This window comes from Schistocerca serialis, chromosome 3 (genome assembly GCF_023864345.2).
Source record: "Schistocerca serialis cubense isolate TAMUIC-IGC-003099 chromosome 3, iqSchSeri2.2, whole genome shotgun sequence".
NCBI lineage: Eukaryota > Metazoa > Arthropoda > Insecta > Orthoptera > Acrididae > Schistocerca > Schistocerca serialis.
In genome coordinates this window covers 828978951-828993042 of record NC_064640.1, presented here as the reverse complement: position 1 = coordinate 828993042, position 14092 = coordinate 828978951, and positions in this window count along the sequence as shown.

Genomic DNA, 14092 nt, shown 5'->3' with positions numbered 1-14092 from the left:
AAGTGGTACACCAAACGTCAACACAGAAACACAACCAAAAAGACTATTATTTGACAAAACAGACTGGGACAAGGTCAGACTAAAAATTCATGAGCACATACCGCAAGACAGCACCGGCAGTGTTGATTACAGAGCACACATGCTGACAGATATCATCACACACACACATACACACCACACACACACACACACACACACACACACACACACACACACAGACACAGAACACCTGCATACCCACACAAAGAATGACAAAACACCAAAATATTCCCTGGACTACACAATTAACACGACTCAAACAAGACTCAAAACGAGCAATTTCAGATAGAGAAAGACAATTACGACTACACGACTACCGGCTTGCCAAGGACAAATATAAACTTGAGCTGAATAAGACCAGGAAAGACCATTGGAATAGCCATGTAGCAGCACAAACACAACTAAACATTTGGGGGGAACCATACAAAAGCGTGACAGACAAAATTAAGAGCACACTGGTTCTGGGAACGCTGCGACAGGAGGATGGTGAGATGACTAAGGGCTGGAGACGCACAGCGGAGTCCCTGCTGAGCAAACTCCTGCCTGACGACATCGCAGACACAGACACACCACAACATGCAGCACTGAGACGCGAAGTAGACACAGTATACACCACACCAACCGTCACCTGTCCATTTGCGCAGGAAGAGGTGGCGACAGCGATCTCAGAACTCAAAAACAAAACGGCACCTGGACCGGATGGTATCCACTCTGAGGTACTGAAAGAAATTGCACCGCAGATCACCCCGTTTCTCACAACGTTGTTAAACGATGCATTAAGGCTGGACCGTGTGCCTGCAGTGTGGAAGACCTCGAAGGCGGTTATCATAAAAAGGCTCCAGACAAAGACACATCAAAATGGTTCAAATGGCTCTGAGCACTATGGGACTTAACATCTGTGGTCATCAGTCCCCTAGAACTTAGAACTACTTAAACCTAACTAACCTAAGGACATCACACACATCCATGTCGGAGGCAGGATTCGAACCTGCGACCGTAGCAGTCGCACGGTTCCGGACTGAGCACCTAGAACCGCTAGTCCACCGCGGCCGGCAAAGACACATCAGACCCCAAGTCATACAGACCAATTTGCCTTATCAATACACTCGGTAAAGTGCAAGAAAAACTACTCTGCAAAAGACTACAAGCACACCGAACACTACGGGGACTGACACCACACCAATACAGCTTCAGGGAAGGGAAATCTATAGACGACGCAATTAACAGAGCACTCCAAATAGTACACGACACACCCTCCAAATACACACTTGCAATTATGATAGACATCTCAGGTGCCTTCGACAACCTCTGGTGCCCGGCCTTGTTTAAGAGGCTCAGACACCTGCAGGTACCGGAGTCTCTGTATAATAGTTTCATGGACTATTGCACAGACAGAACGGTCGTTTCGCAAATGGACAACCAGAAAGTGAATAAACGAATTACAAAGGGCTGTCCACAAGGGTCGATCTGCGGCCCCATATTCTGGGACATAGTTATAGAACCGCTCCTACAGTTACTAGAGGAGCACATCTTGACAGATGGAGTTGTCGCTTATGCTGATGATCAACTCGTCGTAGTTTCAGCAAACAACCGTGCCCAGCTAGATGAAAGAGCCAATGGAACACTTCGGACAATAACCCAATGGTGCACAGATGGTAAACTAAAGATAGCAGGAAACAAAACAGCTTATACATTGCTAAAGGGTATCCTGCGCAGGAACCCAATAGTCAAAATCGGGGACACAAACATAAAAAGACTAGCAGTCACACGCTATCTAGGAGTATACATTGATGAACGATTGAACTTCCACGAACACATGCGAATATGCACACACAAAGCAGAAAAGATACTACACAAACTGGCTAGGCGAAATTCAGAACAATTCAGACTATCCCTGTCAGTCACACGAACATACCATTGCGCTCTCTTCGAGTCAGTACTATGCTTTGCTGCCAGTACGTGGGCCCACAGATTAAATCTCTCAACCAACAGAACCATTGTACGTCGAGGCCAAAGAAGTGTTCTACTTCGACTAACAGGGGCATTCAACACAACATCAAATGACGCACTATGTGTCGTCATGGGAATCTTCCCCATAGATATCACCATCAGGTACCGCGCAGCAATGTAATGACTTAGGATGGGGAGAATAGACAAGGTTTGGCAGATCACTGGTGTACCGATTGAGACAACACGCCAACTCAGGGCATGGCGAGCGGATACCTGGCAGAGCGAGTGGGCCAACAGCGATAAGGGCCGCCGTGTATACAAGTTCTTCCCTGACATCCGGGAAAGACTAAAACTAAAACATATCGATCCCAGCCGCGGTATGGTACATTTCATCACAGGACATGGCCATTATCCCACGCACCTGCAGCAGACTAATACATGCACATGTGGGGAAGAAGGTTCCTCTGAACATACTGTCTTCTTCTGCGGACAACGCACGAACACAAGACACACAGTACACATAAATCGCCTGAACACACAGAACGAACTACATGCCATAATACGCGACCCGGAAAGGTGGACTGAACTCAACAAACTGACGAAATCTCGAAGATCCAACAAATAGAATACTTGCGCAACAGACCCTACCGAAGGCAAGTCGGTCCAAACAGACATCACGATGCCCAGGGGGACACAGATATGATTAGCACCACGAGTGATGAAGAAGAAACAGATACAGACCAGGGCACCAACACAGATATTGAAGCGTCCAGCGCGGATGATCCACAGTGTCAAACAAGTCAAATTCAAAGAACAGAGTGGAACAACCGACAAGAGGTGCACAAGTCACACACAATCCTAAAAACAGATTGCGCCTTATATGTAAATAGTTAACAGCATCTCCATGTCTAATAAGAGCTTAAAGCTAGGTACCTCTTCAAGGGACCTACGCCTTCCGTTAAGAGGCAGCGCACAGTCTGGATGGAAGGATCTTAATTGTGGTCCCTCTCTTTTGAGCCCAACCCGACGGATACCTATGGTAGATCGGGGAAAACCACCGTTCAGGCTGTGTTGCCGTCGGGGCCGAAAGGTGCTAACTGCCACACCATGTATCATTGTAAATCTCACTGGCTCAACATGAATTGTTTGTACAACCAACCTACACAGCATATACCTCAACCTCCACTACACTAATAACTTCTGATCTGAAGCTTAAAGTTAGGCACCTCTTCAAGGGACCTACGCCCCCTGGTAAGAGGCGGCTCACTGCCTGTATGGAAGGATCTTAATTGTGGTTGCTCTCTTTTGAGCCCACCCCGACGGATACCTATGGTAGATCGGGGAAAACCACCGTTCAGGTCGTGTTGTTGGCGGGGCCGGGAGGTGCTTGCGCCTGATGTACTCTACTAGGAGCCTTGTAGGCTCAACACAAACCGTTAGCGTCTTTACCTTACTACTTTTACCACAAGTACCCTTTAATTAGCAACTTTGAGCCAAGCACAAAATCAGTTACCTCTCTATTGTATATCGTAAATACACTCCTGGAAATGGAAAAAAGAACACATTGACACCGGTGTGTCAGACCCACCATACTTGCTCCGGACACTGCGAGAGGGCTGTACAAGCAATGATCACACGCACGGCACAGCGGACACACCTGGAACCGCGGTGTTGGCCGTCGAATGGCGCTAGCTGCGCAGCATTTGTGCACCGCCGCCGTCAGTGTCAGCCAGTTTGCCGTGGCATACGGAGCTCCATCGCAGTCTTTAACACTGGTAGCATGCCGCGACAGCGTGGACGTGAACCGTATGTGCAGTTGACGGACTTTGAGCGAGGGCGTATAGTGGGCATGCGGGAGGCCGTGTGGACGTACCGCCGAATTGCTCAACACGTGGGGCGTGAGGTCTCCACAGTACATCGATGTTGTCGCCAGTGGTCGGCGGAAGGTGCACGTGCCCGTCGACCTGGGACCGGACCGCAGCGACGCACGGATGCACGCCAAGACCGTAGGATCCTACGCAGTGCCGTAGGGGACCGCACCGCCACTTCCCAGCAAATTAGGGACACTGTTGCTCCTGGGGTATCGGCGAGGACCATTCGCAACCGTCTCCATGAAGCTGGGCTACGGTCCCGCACACCGTTAGGCCGTCTTCCGCTCACGCCCCAACATCGTGCAGCCCGCCTTCAGTGGTGTCGCGACAGGCGTCAATGGAGGGACGAATGGAGACGTGTCGTCTTCAGCGATGAGAGTCGCTTCTGCCTTGGTGCCAATGATGGTCGTATGCGTGTTTGGCGCCGTGCAGGTGAGCGCCACAATCAGGACTGCATACGACCGAGGCACACAGGGCCAACACCCGGCATCATGGTGTGGGGAGCGATCTCCTACACTGGCCGTACACCACTGGTGATCGTCGAGGGGACACTGAATAGTGCACGGTACATCCAAACCGTCATCGAACCCATCGTTCTACCATTCCTAGACCGGCAAGGGAACTTGCTGTTCCAACAGGACAATGCACGTCCGCATGTATCCCGTGCCACCCAACGTGCTCTAGAAGGTGTAAGTCAACTACCCTGGCCAGCAAGGTCTCCGGATCTATCCCCCATTGAGCATGTTTGGGACAGGATGAAGCGTCGTCTCACGCGGTCTGCACGTCCAGCACGAACGCTGGTCCAACTGAGGCGCCAGGTGGAAATGGCATGGCAAGCCGTTCCACAGGACTACATTCAGCATCTCTACGATCGTCTCCATGGGAGAATAGCAGCCTGCATTGCTGCGAAAGGTGGATATACACTGTACTAGTGCCGACATTGTGCATGCTCTGTTGCCTGTGTCTATGTGCCTGTGGTTCTGTCAGTGTGATCATGTGATGTATCTGACCCCAGGAATGTGTCAATAAATTTTCCCCTTCCTGGGACAATGAATTCACGGTGTTCTTATTTCAGTTTCCAGGAGTGTAGTTTAGCAGGCTGGACATGGAGGTCTTAGTCTTAGTTTCTAGCTTTAACGTACCCTAATCTCTTCTAGTTAAGTTAGTTTTTAGGATGGTAGATGTTAAAGGCATGGTGAACGACGGCCAGCGTCTTGAGGGTCATTCCAAGAGCCGGGCCGCCGCCCACAACCAGGTGACGCACAATATTATACCTACCTCTTCTCTATTCAACTCTCTTCCTTCCTTCTTTCTAAATATTTAATTTCGTTTTGTTTATTAATATCTCACTTGATTTTGTATTAGTTATAAGTTTTTATAATGCTGCACAAAAAAGATATCAAATGGATGTAAACAAATAGAGCCCACGTCCACGTGGCTAAACACGGGCAACGATGTGAGTGGGGAAGGGACCCGGTGTGATGTTGCTTTCAGTCACTCCGGACTCCGCACCCAGTCACAGCGACTAAGTGGCAACATACGACCCACCATAAGAAATTAGACGGTGGGTCATAAAATATAAGCAGCTAGTTAAAAAAAAATAAAAAAAATCCACTAGTGTGCTGCATATCCCTCAACAACGTAGAACTCAAACATCCATCGACGCGGTGGTCCACGGTTTGGCGTCATGTCAACCAGCCTTTACTTGCCTCCAACACGTTATCATGTTGTATGTACAAAATTCGCCACAAATTAATGTCTTCACGCAATCGGATAGTTGGGTACCACCTCGTGGACGATGATGACTGCCACCTGATTTGTGCTGCCGCCAATGAGTTCCTTAAACTGGATCGACAATTCGGTGCCTGCTAACTCCACGTTCCGTCGGATTCGTTTGACCCAAGGATTTTCATCCATCCTGAGGACACTCATATCCCCTCCATCAAAAGTCACGCTGCTGTATGGGTCAAGGGAAGGACGATTACTTACCTGCATAATGACGGTGATAAATCACACCTTGACTTCTGGCACTACTTACGAACCACCGACAATGAAATGGAGCACCAACTGCGATATCGCACCTTCCTCGCCAATTACCTTCGCACGATTTTTACGTCACCCCGCTCAGCTGGATAGGACCACGCGCGGTCGGCACCAGCCCCCTGCTGACGTCTGAGACGCCCTGCGCTACGTTTCTACAGGGCGATTTTTTCCACAGTGTACAAACTCTAGGGCTTGATCGATGAGAGGATACCGAGCAAAACAGGACTAATGAACTTACGTCCAGAAATGCATGGTTTCGGTGCTGGAGACCTTTTATTCAGTCATACATTATTACAGAGCTTGTGGCCTAATACGCGCTGTACCACGCAGCCACAGTTACAGCACGTGTTGAAAATGGTTTCCGTGTTCCTCAATGCATACGTGTACGCGCCGAAGCAAGTTCTGTCTCACACGTTCACATCGTCCAGGCTGCATCCGAACAGTTTCAAAGGCAGCATGAATACGCTGCTCAGGTGTCTCCAAATCTGCAACGGGCTCTGCATACGCGATACTTTTGAGATGGTCCCATAACCAGAAATCGCACGGGTTGAGAGCCGGTGAACGAGCAGGCCGTGTAAGAGTGTGAAAGAGTGTTGTGATGGCAGTGTGTATGACAACCCAGTATTGCCCGGGTTCGGCGCTCAAGAGCTAGGCGATGAGTGTAGTGACGGCCGTCAGTACCTTGGTAAGGATTTGAACGGTCGTGTGTCGAGGGAATAGTGTTTCCAGTATTTCCCCAGGTGATGTGTTGGTGTTCGGTGTGGCAGCCTGAGGTGCTGTTGTGGAGTTAGCGGCCGCTTGTGTGGGTATTGGTGTGTTGTTAGGAGTGGCATTTGTGTTTATGTTTTATGACAGAGGTTGTGGCGCCTGTGTTACTTCTGTGGTGAGGGGGATGGTTGTGTGAGTTACAGTCTCGGTGTCTTGTTGACTGTTTTCCTGTGTGTTATTGATCTGTTGTTGCTGGGTGGCCTGTTGTGGTGATTTCGTGTTCCCCGCCCCGTGTTTACGTGTACGTCTATTCCTCCTCTGGGCTTGGGGTTCTGTGGGTTCTTGTGTGGATGTGTTTTCCTGTATAGCGTGCGTTTCTTCGCAGTACGTGATTTCCGGGAGTGGGGTCGTGTTGTTTGGGGGCATAGTTGTTGGTACCGATGCTTGTTGGTTTCCAAGTGTTGTCTGCGGCTGTTGTGTAGCTGTTGCAGCGGTTGTTTTGCGTCTGTGTGAAGGGCGCTGAGGTTCCGCGGCCTGTGCCGTTCCGCCGGGGCGTGCAACCGTGGCAAACGTTACGCCGTTCCTTACTGGGTTCGGCGATGGCCTCGGGCGTGGTATGTCGTACTGTACCCTGCTCTTGTCTCGTTTACGCTTCAACGCCTGTTTGTATGCGCTGCACTGTCTGAAGTTTATCGCATGGAGCCCACCGCTGTTGGCACAGCGTCGCTGGTTTGGCTGTGTTTGTGTGCAAGTGTTGGATCTGTGATTGCCAGCGAATCCGCGGCAGCGAGTTGCCAGGCCGCAGCGGAGGGCGAGTGGCCGAACCGCTGGCAGTTGGTACATTGTTGGGGGACGTTGGGTGGTTCGTAATGTTCTACACGTACGTCCATCCGCAGAAAGCTCTTTATCTGCAGGATGGCGCGGTAATCAGCCGTGTCGGCTAACTCAACCGTGTAGTGTGGTAGCGGTGCGTGTGTACGGAACCCTGTCATCCGGGAGGCCCTTTTACAGTCGAATCCCAGATAACAGAGCGCCGCCTGTACTGTCTCGTTGGGGGTACTGAGATCCACTCCCTTCATCACGTACTGCTGGGTTCTCTGGTCCAGCGTTCTGTACGTGTAGTGTTCGATCTTCCGATCTCTGAGGAAGATTAGAAGATCTTTATATTCGTTGTCTGTGGCAACGTACAGTGAGGCCCTACCCCTAGAGTACTTTGCGTGTAGTGTACCGATTATGTGCCTTTCCGCGAATGCAGTGTTAAGGGCACTAAGGTTCCCATAGGTTTGTATAACGACTGGGGGGAAACCAGTCTTATGTTGTGTGGGCACCGCTGTGGCTTTGTGTGCTTTGTTGTTGTTCGCCACAGCTATGTTTGCGTTTTGTTTCGTGTTAATATTGTTGCTAGCCGGAGATGAGCTGGTAGGTGCAGGCAACAGCGCCTTTCGGTTGCCTAGCGAGTTTGGTTGCTCGCTTGTTTGTGTTGGTGTTTTTCTGGGTCTGCGTTTTGGGCCCTCCACCGGCCAGGGCTCTGTGTAGTCGTTTTCTGGGTCCGCTTCCGCCGCCTCGATCTCTTGAGGCTGCGGCGTCGGTGGGACAATGGTAAATGACTGTCCAGTGACAGGGGAGTGTAAGGTTATGTTAAGTGTTGCTGTTTCGGTGGGTGAGACGTCCGCCCCGAATAGTTCGGTGATTAGCCGGCGTGACTCGAGCTGCTTTTGCACTTTCGCGCCAAGCTATCGAACGTCGCCAGTCGCTCCCTTGCCTTCGGTAGCGGGCGGGGCGCGAGTTTCGGCGGGTGCAGTCGATCCTCGCGCCTCGTGTGTTGCAGTCTTACTGTGGGTAACAGCAGGGGAAGTGCTAGCAGCGTCCGCCATCTCGCACTTAGGATTATTTATTAGGTGGGAGGGGGGAAACGACAATTTTGCTTTTCTCGATAGGCGAGAGAAGTGCCTTGTTCCCTATTGAAGTGGGTGTTCCCTACGTTATGCTAACATGTGCTTTTGGTGCAAGCGCGGCACCTAAAGGAGGTGCGGAAGAAGAATGGCCTGTAGCACGCGGGCGTGGTCCGGTGTAGGAGCCCTGGTACTGCCTCAGAGTCCCTAAAAGAACGTGAGAATCACGTTGGGTAACCGGAGGCTACCGGGAGCTGCGAGCCGAAGCTCTTTCGCGGGAGTCAGCGACTGATTGCGCGACTTTGTGCCGGAGGGGAGCGAGCTCAACCCTTGGGCACTCGGCCGATTGCCGCTGGGCGGCTGCGCCGGAAGCGTCTGATACGAACTCCCCGGGCGCTGCCGGGCGACTGGCTGCGGAGCGCTGGTAGCGGCCGGCTAGCGCGCGGCCGGCTGGAGGGGGTAGAGGGCGAGCTACGGCTGCTGGCGGTCTGCGGCTGCGCTGCGGGATTCTCTCCGCTCGGAGTCCACGCGACGACAGTATGGCGATGACGAATACACGCTTCCAATGTGCGTTCACCGCATTGGCGCCAAACACGGATGCGACAATCATGATGCTGTAGACGGAACCTGGATTCATCCGAAAAAATGACGATTTGCCATTCGTGTACCCAAGTTCGTCGTTGAGTGCACCATCGCAAGCGCTCCTGTCTGTGATGCAGCGTCAAGGGTAACCGCAGCCATGGTCTCCGAGCTGATAGTCCATGCTGCTGCAAACGTCGTCGAACTGTTCGTGCGCCAGCCGAAGTGGCCGTGCGGTTCTAGGTGCTGCAGTCTGGAACCGCGAGACCGCTACGGACGCAGGTTCGAATCCTGCCTCGGGCATGGATGTGTATGATGTCCTTAGGTTATTTAGGTTTAACTAGTTCTAAGTTCTAGGGGACTAATGACCTCACAAGTTGAGTCCCATAGTGCTCAGAGCCATTTGAACCATTTTTGAACTGTTCGTGCAGACGGTTGTTGACTTGCAAACGTCCCCAACTGTTGACTCAGGGATCGAGACGTGGCTCCACGATTCGTAACAGCCATGCGGATAAGATGCCTGTCATCTCGACTGCTAGTGATACGAGGCCGTTGGGATCCAGCACGGCGTTCCGTATTACCCTCCTGAGCCCACCGATTCCATATTCTGCTAACAGTCATTGGATTTCGACCAACGCGAGCAGCAGTGTCGCGATACGATAAACCGCAATCGCAATAGGCTACAATCCGACCTTTATCAAAGTCGGATACGTGATGGTACGCTTTTCTCCTTCTTGCACGAGGCATCACAACAACGTTTTACCAGGCAACGCAGGTCAACTGCTGTTTGTGTATGAGAAATCGGTTGGAAACTTTCCTCGTGTCAGCACGTTGTAGGTGTCGCCACCGGCGCCAACCTTGTGTGAATGCTCTGAAAAGCTAATCATTTGCATATCACAGCATCTTCTTCCTGTCGGTTAAATTTCGCGGCTGTAGCACGTCATCTTCGTGGTGTAGCAATTTTAATGTCCAGTAGTTTATGAGAAGGAATAGGTAGGTGTGTGACATACGGCAGCTTAGGTCGTTGTGGAGGGCGCGCTCAGATTGCCTCAGTGGTAAGGCGACTGCTCGCGATAGGCGAGAAATCTCAGTTCGGGTACAGATCCTAGACAAATTTTCATACATCGCTTTAGATATTACACCTAAGCCTATTACAGTTAAGTTCAATTACAGTAATAGATTTCAGTATTTGAAACTGTAGTTCGTCATCAGATATGAATATAATATTGTTTAGTTCGAAATGGTACGCACCTAGTTCTGTTGGGACTTTTCTTCTGTATTTTCTTTTAGTGGACGGGTTTTGAGTTCCATACAAGCTGTGTATTGTATTGAATGGCTATCTGGGGTGGGGGAGAGTAGCGTCTCTTGATTCTGATATGTCAGTTAAGACTTCATGTGCTTATGTGCTTAATAAAAATGTTTCATGGATCTTGTTGCACACTTCTCAACCTGGCGCTACGACTTCTAACTACCACCATCATACCACAATATTTAGTAATGTTTATGAAAATTCAGCTGCTGTCATTCTGCAATATTGATCTGAATGAACATCTTGTTTTTGAACCGAAACGCCATCCCCCCTTCCTCCCCTTCCCCCCCCCCCCCACCCCCCCTCCAGCCATCACGAGAAGAAAAAATTATCTTCGCCCCTGGCTGCGTGAAAATGAAACTGCTGAGCAAAATTCACTGGACATACTGGTAAAATGTGTGTACAAATACTCATGAAATATGTTAAACATGTGTGAACTGTATTTGACGTGTGTGTATGTGGGAGAAGTCATGGGCAGAAAGCTCATCCTTAACTCCAGGAACGAAATGAACCAAATTTGCTACACATATTACTTGCAGTTTGGAAAGAAATACTGTTGGGGTAAGAACCACCATCCTCCTATTGGGGTGGGGTGAGTGTGATAACGTGGGGAGAGAAGAGGGGACGAGGGATGGAAAGATGGCAAGGTGGAAGCAAGAGATAGGTACATAGAAGAGGAAGAGGAGATGGGCAGAGATAGGGGAGGAGGAAATGGACAGAGAGGCGAGAGGAGTAGATGTACTGAGGAAGGAAAGAGCAGCAAATGGACAGAGACATGAGAGACATGAGGAGGAAGAGATAGACAGAGAGATTGGAGAAGAGGAGATGAACAGGCAGAAGGAAGACGACGTCGCCAGAGGTAGTGAAGAGGAGGACATGGAAGGGGAGAGGGAAGAGGAGGAGATTGTCACAGAAAGAGAAGGGGAGGTGATACACATGGAGAGTGGGGAGACGAAGAGATGGAAAGAGAAAGTAGTGAGGAGCAGATGAACAGAGAGAGGGGGACGAGGACATTTACGTACATCTACATCCATACTCTGCAAGCCACCTGACGGTGTGCGGAGGGTACCTTGGGTACCTCTATCGGTTATCCCTCCCATTCCAGTCACGTATTGTTCGTGGAAAGAAAGATTGTCGGTATGCCTCTGTGTGGGCTCTAATCTCTCTGATTTGACAGAGAGAAAGGCAGGAGTAGTTGGAACTGGAGAGGGAGGGGGAGATAGACAGAGGGAAAACGAGCAGGGGGACAGAGGGGGGAGGAGCAGATTGACAGAGGTAGGGATAGGAGGAGACAGAGAGCGAGTAAGGAGGAGGTGGGCACAGTGGTGTACATTGAAAGGGGTGGAGGTGGACAGAGAGATGGGGATAGAGGAGATGGTTTAATAGATGACTAGAAGAATAAATACATACCCAGGGAACGTCGGGTACTGAGCCAGTATTGAATGTATGTAGTAGTGCTCCACGCCGAAGGCAATATTGAGATGTCGGACACATTGCATTACATGTATGTAATGCAGAGATCCGTCAAAGTTCATACAGAAGAAAGCTCGGCAAGTACGAAATCCCTCTCTCCCTCTTCCTCTCTGTCTGTCTCTCTGTCGCACGTACACCCACAGACCATTTTACATGTTTACGTGTAATATCGGACAAAACTGAGATCATTATGAGCTGAGACCATTAGTTTGTTTTATTATTCCAACACCTCTTGATGACGCAACAAAGACTGTGTAGAGAGTTTATTTCTGTTCAGAATTAAGGTTTACTTGGGAAATTTTAAATCACACAAGCCAGAATAATATTTGTAGACGCCACTGCACCAGCTGAGGAACTAGTACCTTTATACCAGGACGGCGGGATTGTGTGTCCTTGTGTGCCCATAAATCGTTTGGATTACATCACATGGAGGAGAAGGAGTATCGGCCAGACGGCCGGCTTGTTATGGGTTCACAAGCTGCTCTTCAAGTCCATTAGCGCGGTCAGTAAGTTTGGCATCACAGTACATCACGTCATATCACATCACATCAGGACATTATGTTTACACGATATCTAATTCACCAAAGTTACATCCATTATCAGTGGACACAATTCAGACTTCATTTTTGTTTATTCATCGAGAGTTGTGTCATTCTATTCTTGCACTCTTAGCCAAAAGAAAGAAACGAGAGTGAAAACAATTTGTCACTCACTCCTTCTTTCAGAGTCTCTCTTGCAACTTATTGCAAAACCAATGTGGCCGAGCGGTTCTAGGCGCTTCAGTTTGGAACCGCGCGACCGCTACGGTCGCAGGTTCGAATCCTGCCTCGGGCATGGGCGTGTGTGATGCCCTTAGGTTAGTTAGTTATAAGTAATTCTAAGTTCTGGGAACTGATGACCTCAGATATTAAGTCCCATAGTGCTCAGAGCCATTTGAACCATTTTTGCAAAACCAATATAAACAAAATTTTCTCTTTTCTGATAGCGTTATCATTAGCGATGAAGCATACGCGTATTTGAACAAGAATGAGGAAGGAAATCTGGCGTAACATTGTTCAAGGACTCATTTCAACATCCACCTTAAGTGACGCGGGAGAACCAAGTAAACTATAATGCAGGATGACTGCACAGGGATTCTATCCCCACTAATCCAGAATACGAGTCCAGTGTCTTAACCATTGCGCTGCCTTAATCTAGCACTATGGAAAGAAGCCTGACCAGAGAGAGAGAACGCACTTGTGTTTGTCGACATAGAAACTATGCGACTGTGCAGTGAGTCGAGGCTGAATCTACATTTTCTAACACTGTATGGACTTGCTGAGTATTAGCGAAAATTTAGCTTTCTCCTGTCACTGTCGGGAATGTATGATTTACAAACAATTCTTATAACTGAATACACTAAATTTTAGATTCTAGCAAGTGAGGTGGCACTGTGGTTCAGACATAGGAACCGCATCCCGCCGAAAAAGGAGAATGTATCCGCTTTCAGCTATCTGGATTTAGGTTGATCTTAATTTTCCTTAATTACTTAAGGGAAATGCCTGTATAATTCCTTCGAAAATGACACGACCGATCTCTTTTAACATATTTGTCCAATATGAGCATGTGTTCAAAAACTTAACCTCCTCGTCGATAGGACATTAAACCCTTGCGTTCCTTTCACCTTATATGACTAACTGTGTAGCAAATAGTAGCTGTGGTGTGTCATACTGACTGGACTGTCTTTACTTATTGCTCTTAGTACTTGAATTGTCCTGCCCTACCTTAAAAGCTCCCGACATTAGTTCCGTCTGCAGACACCGATAAAGATAAATCAGACGAATTAAATTAATTTCAAACTACTGTCGTAAGTTAATTACACTGAAGCGCCAAAGAAACTGGTATAGGCTGCGTATTCAAATACATCGAAATGTAAACAGGCAGAATACGGCGCTGCAGTCGGTACCGCCCATATAAGACAAGTGTCTGGCGCTGTTAGACCGGTTACTGCTCCTACAATGGCCGTTTATCAAGAGGTAAGTTAGTTTGAACGTGGTATTATAGTCGCCACACGAGCGGTGGGAGATAACATGTCCAAGGTAGCAATGAAGTGGGGATTTTCACGTACGACCATTTCACGAGTGTACCGTGAATATCAGGAATCCGGTAAAACATCGAACCTCTGACATCGCTGCTGCCGGAAAAAGATCCTGCAAGAACAGGACGAACGACTACTGAAGAGAATTGTT